General features: G+C 50.2%; 1 protein-coding gene across 4 annotated transcripts in view; it reads left to right on the top strand.

The window, feature by feature from the left end:
- EPB41L1 (erythrocyte membrane protein band 4.1-like 1) overlaps positions 1–6,581 on the top strand; it is a 155,980-nt gene that overhangs the window by 70,268 nt on the left and 79,131 nt on the right. The window contains exon 1 of one of the 4 annotated variants that reach the window (XM_011972364.1): positions 7–34. The exons of the other annotated variants lie outside the window; for them this stretch is intronic. The gene's annotated coding sequence lies outside the window, so the exon portion shown is untranslated. Of the gene's footprint in view, positions 1–6; positions 35–6,581 lie in introns of those variants that run through there. 4 annotated transcript variants of the gene reach the window in all.

Raw genomic sequence — 6,581 nt, 5'->3', positions numbered from 1 at the left:
CCAACCTGCCCGACATGGGGACCCCCGGGCCCAGGTAGGCACACGGGGGATCAGGTGGCTCTCGGGGCCGGGGGCTTGCAACATCGAGGCCCAGCCTCCAGCCCTGGGGAGGAACGGGGGCGAGGCCGAGAACTGAGTTTTCAGGTTGTTGGTCCCCTGGCCAGTGTGGGGGAGGGTCTCGCTGTTCCTCCCCACCGACCGGTCTGCAGCCTCCTCCAAGGCCTGGAGAGAGGATCCAGAGGCTGGGGGGTGGGGGGGTTGGTCCTGCTGTAGGATGAGCGGTGGGTGGGCGCTGGGCTCCCACCGGCTGGCCCACTCTTTTTCGAGAGCACTTCTGCTGCCGCCTCCGGAGGCCAAGGGCTCTCTGGATTTCTCCTGCTTCGGACGTTGCAGGAGGAGCTGTTGGCTGGAGCCTGGGATGCTGGCGAGCTCTTGCCCTCATCTCTCCTCACTCTGGTTACAGACCCTTCCCCGCTCTGGGCACCGACCCTTCCCCGCTCTGGGCTTGCCTCCCCTCCCGTCTCCCTTACAAGAACCTCAGAGCTGCTAGCAGGGATCTTAGCCCTAGGACTTCTGCGGCTCCGGCCTGGCATTGCCCTGGCCAGTGACTGTCCCCTAATCAGAGGGAGAGGGCTTGTGTGTCCCACTTGTGTCTGGCACCTTCACACTTGGGGAGGTCCAAGGGCCTGAGAGGCTGGGGTCTCAGGGATAGGCATGGGGGGCCAATGTCTACAGCCACTGGGGTACTTACTGGGCGCAGAGGCCACTGATTGGCAGACCTATATGGTTCAAAGTGGTCCATGGAGACCTTGAAGGCTGGACAGGGACCAAGAGGGAGTTCTGGGGATGCTGATCTCTCCCTCAGCTGCCAGCCATGGTCGTTGCTTTTCCCTCGGAGCTCTGAGGATGCATTGGTGGGGGAGAGAGCACCACGTGTTCCCACATTCACTTCTGGATCCGCATAGCACCTCCTCTGCACCCAAAGGTGGGAATGTGAGACGGCCAGATTTAGGACCTCACCAAGGCTGTGTGGGGTCCAGTGACTTGGCTCCATTCCCACCCCGTCCCCCAACCCCCAGCATTAGGAGCCTTCCAGAATCAGTGACAGTTGGGCCAGGTCGAGATCTGGGGCCTGGATGGTGCCCTCCGCAGCTCCTGGAAGACTCAGTGCCTCCTGTCCCGGGCAAGGGTGTGGAGAATAGAGGCAGCTGTGTGCCTGTCTGCCCACCCATTCCTCCAGATGGAGCCTGCGGCAGAGGCAGCCTGTGCCAGCCTCCTCTGTGAGCCACCGTGGCCCAGGGAGGCTCTGCCAGCTCTGTGCAGGGATGGAGCTGGCTTCTCCTGGCCAGCCTGAGGTCATGCCTGCCTGGCAACCCAGGCACAGTATTTGTGGCATGCAGAGCACAGTCCCTGGGATTTCAGGGGCACCTCAAGGCAATCCTGGAGATCAGTGCAGAGGGCATTGTTCCTATTAAAGTCCTTCCTGGGCTATGTGACAGTCCCTCTGGGCTCAGCCCTGTGAGCTTCTTGAAGAGCTTCTTCCATAGAACCCTGCATGAAAACAATGCTTGGTTAGGTAGTCCTCACTCAGTCAATATTGAAAGGTTAAATGGGGCCTAGAGAGTAAGAGTGACTTAGCCAAGGTCACAAAACAGCTGAGCGGGGGAGTCAGCACTAATGTGCCCAGGTCTTCCACCTCTTGTTCTGGGGCTCTTGCAGCTCAGATGCCGGCTTCCCTGCTGTGGTGGCTGTGCCATAGACAGGCCTCTGCCAGGGGCTAGGCATTGTAGCCTGGAGCCTGAGGCTACCTGATCCCTTAGGAGGGGCATTATGTTGGCCTCCCAGCCCTTGCCCTCAGTAGGTGAGCAGGAGAGGCCAGGGCTGAGAGAAAGGGCCGCCAGTGGCCCTGGACCCTCTTGGAAGTGCATAGAGCTGAGAGGATGCCAGGTGCCTAGGGATGTTCTGGCCTGAGCCTCCAGGGGGCAACAGAGAGAGTTTTCTGACTTCAGGCTGTGGTGGGAAGTGCTTTTTAGCCCCTGCAGGGACTTCCCTAAGGGCCCCTTTCTGGGCTTCTCTGTTCCATTTGTTAAAAGGGGATGATCATCTTGGCTGCGCGCGATGGCGCACGCCTGTAATCCCAGCACTTTGGGAGGCTGAGGCGGGTGGATCACAAGTTCAAGAGATCAAGACCATCCTGGCCAACATGATGAAACCCTGTCTCTACTAAAAATACAAAAATTAGCTGGGCATGGTGGCGTGCGCCTGTAGTCCCAGCTAATCAGTAGGCTGAGGCAGGAGAATCGCTTGAATGCAGGAGATGGAGGTTGCAGTGAGCCCAGAACGTGCCATTGCACTCCAGCCTGGAGACAAAGCGAGACTCCATCTCAAAGCAGAAAAAGGGGGGGATGACCATCTTGGCCTGGAGATAAATACCAATGATTACACAATCAAAGTGATGGTATTTATTGAACACTTACTGTATACCATGTACTGCAAGAAGTGCTTTGAGTCATTTCACAGTAACCCTATAAGATAGGTGCGATTAATTATCCACGTTTTACAGAGGAGAAACCAAGGCTCAGAGAGGTTATGTCACTGGCCTAAAGTTACACAGCTGGAAAATGTGGGGTGGTCTGAGTCTAGAGCCCTTCTTTCTACCATGACATTTACTGGGGGCATTGTCTGGAAGTACCAGGTTGGTGTCCAGCGGAGCCTGGCAATTCATTGATAGGCCAGGGCTGGTCCAGGTGGAGAGGCATGTGAGGTGTGTTTGTGTATGTCTGGCGAGGCAAGGGTGGCTTTGTGGACTGAATATTACTATGGTCCTAAGGGGTAGGGGTAGATAGGTACTGACTAAGAGCTCTCAGAGAAGGATCAGCCTTGGCCTTCTGCTTTCTGGCCAGCATCCCCCAGAAGTGGGGAAACACCAGACTCCCTGCTCCCATTGGCTTTTAGGGAAGATGGGCTGGCCCTGGATACATCCCGAGGCCCCAGTGGGGACTGGGCTGAGGAGGCCCTGTGGGCAGGGAGCTGAGCCTGGGTGGATGGGTGGGGGTGGAGCAGGCTGGCACTGCTTCCTTTGTGGGCTGGAGGCTTGTGGATCAGAATAATAACAGCTAACATTTATTGAGCATTTATTACGTGCCAGGCCCAGTTTTAAGGGCTTCCATGTACAACTCATACGTTCTTCACAAAGCCCTGTGAGGTGTAGATGAGGTATGGAGTTATTATTCTTCCCATTTTACAGATTGAGGGAGCTGTGGCTTAGACGGTTGTTCAAGGTCAAACAATTAGGTTATGGGGGAGTCAGAATTCAAACCTAGGCAATATGGGTCAGAGCCATGTTCCTGAAGGCCATGCAAGGCAGCCTGTAGTTTCTCAGAGGCCGTACTCTGTTTTGTTCAAGGTGAAATAGTCACTCAGTCAGATGCATCCCTCTCCTCAAAGACCTCCCAGTCTAGCTGGGAGAGATGCAGACATGACACACTAAAAGTAAAGAGTGTACTATTGCATAGGCTCAGCATGGATTCCTATTTTGGTGCTCAGCGAAGGCTTCAAGAAGACGGGGACCTTTGAGCTGGGCACTGAAGGCCAAGTCGGATTTCGGTGGTTGAAGGGGGAAGGGCAGCCACTTCCCCAGGTCAGAGGGGAAGGAAATAGTAATGCCTTTGAAGAAGAGTGGGTGGTCTGGTGTGCGTGGAACAGATAGTGTGTGTGGCGGAGTGTGAGCTGGAAGGTGACTCAGAAAGTCAGCTTGTGTTTGGGTTTTTGATGGAGCTCTGGAATCCTCCAGACGTAGGCTCTAGTCACAGCACTGCATTGTATTAGCCATGTGGCCTTGGGCACATCACTCAGCTGGCCCGAACCTCAGTTTCCTCATTTGTAAAATGTAGATAAACATGCTTGTCTCACAGGGACCATGTTGTGGTTGTTACATAAAGCACCTAGTGTAATGCTAACACATTGCAGGAACTCAGTGAACATTACTTCTCTCCCCCTTCTGTCTCTCTTAAATGTCAGGCCAAGGTGTTTTGACTTGACATGAGCTGGGATGCTCTAGGAACCTTTGCAGGATTTTAGTCTGCTGAGGAGCATGACAGAACTGTGTTTTGGGAAGGTCCCTTTGGCAACCGTATGATCCACAGGAGAGGGTGGACGTGACTTCATAGGAGAAACCTTAACTGTGGGGACTTGGAGGGCTGGGGAGGGGGCAAGGTTGACGCTCACTAAGGTGTGCCTTCGGTAGTGGGTGGCTCGCCAGGTTGGAGAAGGAGGAGCTTAGAGTGGGTCAGGCCACAGGGTCAGGAATTCCGTTGGAGGCCTGGTAAGTTTGAGACGGGCTAGTCTCCCTTTAGTTATTTGGAAGATTGAGCAGCATCTTTTTGTGCCTCTGGCCTGTTTTTCCTTTGAATTATTTCTTTTGAATAAATCACCATCAGAGCTTCCTCTATAATAGCAGCAAATTGGGACTAAGTGTCCAACAATAGGAAGATGATTGGGTAAGCTTTGGAACATCCACTGGATAAAATAATATGCAGTGGTGAACACCCACAGAAAAACTGTTTGCAGTGGATGAAGCTGTGCAATTGCAAAGCTCTTTTGCATCCTTGATTATTTTGTGCTTATGATTGCCCTGCAACAGAGGTGGGGCCGGGGCTAGATCCTTTCTGTGTTTGAAGAGAATGATGCTAGACTCCAGTCTCCTTGAAGGCAGAGTTCACATTTTATTCATTGTTTCGTCACAACGTGTTGCTCAGTGGTTTGCAAATACTTGTCCGATGAAAGAATGAGTAAACTAATCAAGAGGGGAAGTGACTTGATCAAGGTCACTCAAGTTGAAAGACATAGTGCCTGCCATATTCTTGCTATTCCCTGCTTGCCACATTCTTCTCACTCACCACTCACTGTCTTCGAGGGGAGTAGGACAGAGAGGTTCCCAGTGAGGACTTGGCACTTGCATAGAACAGGGCTTCAGTCTTCTTTCTGTTTTTACTAGCTGTGAGGCATTGGCAAATTAATTAATCTTTCAAAGCCCCAATTTACCCAGCTGTAATGTGGATAGTTCAAGTACCTGGTTTTAGGGTTGTTATCAAGATGAAATAAGTTAAGGCATGTAAAAATCTTGGCATGGTGACTAGCACATAGTGAAGTATCCATGAACGTTAGTGGAGATGATGATGATGTCATGATGTGATGTCATTCATGGTCTGATACAATTAATGTTAAATGGGAAAGAAGACTCCTAAGATTATCAGTATTCATATTACAGTGGTATAAAATTAGGTGTGAACGTAGATACAGATTGGAAGAAAACAGGCAGAAAATGGAGTTCCAGCAAGCATATGGGAAGTAAATAAAACAGAAAAACGAATCTTTCTTTACTATTCATTTTTCTTTAGTTTTAATTACAAAAACAATTTGTGAAAAATCTAATAATTCAGAAGTGTAGACCGGGCACGATTATAGGTTCACACCTATAATCCCAGCACTCTGGGAGGCTGAGGCGGGTGGATCACCTGAGGTCAAGAGTTCGAGACCAGCCTGGCCAACAGTGAAACCCCGTTTCTACTAAAAATACAAAAAATTAGCCAGGCATGGTGGCTGGCACCTGTAATCCCAGCTACTCAGGAGGCTGAGGCAAGAGAATCTCTTGAACCCAGAAGGTGGAGGTTGCGGTGCAGTGAGCTGAGATTGTGCCATTGCACTCCAGCTTGGGTGACAGAGCGAGACTCCATCACAAAAAAAAAAAAAAAAAAATGGTGTATTCTCACCTTAGATTCCCAAACAAATCCTACTCTCCAGTCATAGCTAATAACAGCATGTTTTGTATCCTTCCAGGATATTTTCTATACCAACATAAACATACAAACCAGAATGGGATCATACATTGCATTATTGTTTTACAACTTGCATTTTTCATGTAACTACACATTGACATCTTTTCATGTCAGTAGATATAAAATCTATCTCAAAAATTTTTGCAATAGGTATGTTATACTTTCATAATTAAATTTTAATGGATAAACCCTAGCTAATTTGGCCAGCCCCCCGTTGATTGACATTTGAAGTTGTTCCCAATTTTACGGTATTCTAAGTTACACTAACTGAACTCTAACAGTGTTTAGACAATGAAAATCAAGTGAGAGAAAGAGTCAGAAACCATGAGACCGTGATAGTTGCTCTCAAAGGTCTGCTGCTTCTCCCTTCTCCTGTTCCCTCCTCTCTTCACTGGAACCTGAGGGGACTGGTCTTGGAGGAGGCCATCTCTCTGTCACCCTTAAAAGGTGGTGATGTCCCAGGGAGACCCCTTCTTTCACCCACCCAGTATGGAGCTCTCCTAGGAAATGTTCACATTCTCTTAGGATGCTATAAGCTACTGCTTGGACTATGCTGCTGCCCATACCCAGACTGTCCTTGGACAGTCTGTACCTTCTCTGTACCTCAGTTTGTCCATCTGTCTGGTGGTGATCTGAGCCATTGGTGCCACTGAGTATCTACTATATGTCAAATACTGTGCTAGAGCAAGCTTCATGTGCTTTATCTGTTTTTTTCTTTTCTTTCTTTTACTATTATTATTATTA

This window comes from Mandrillus leucophaeus, unplaced genomic scaffold (assembly GCF_000951045.1).
Source record: "Mandrillus leucophaeus isolate KB7577 unplaced genomic scaffold, Mleu.le_1.0 Scaffold129, whole genome shotgun sequence".
NCBI classification, from domain to species: domain Eukaryota; kingdom Metazoa; phylum Chordata; class Mammalia; order Primates; family Cercopithecidae; genus Mandrillus; species Mandrillus leucophaeus.
The sequence above is the reverse complement of the archived record's forward strand: the minus strand, read 5'-3'. Positions and strand labels throughout refer to the sequence as shown.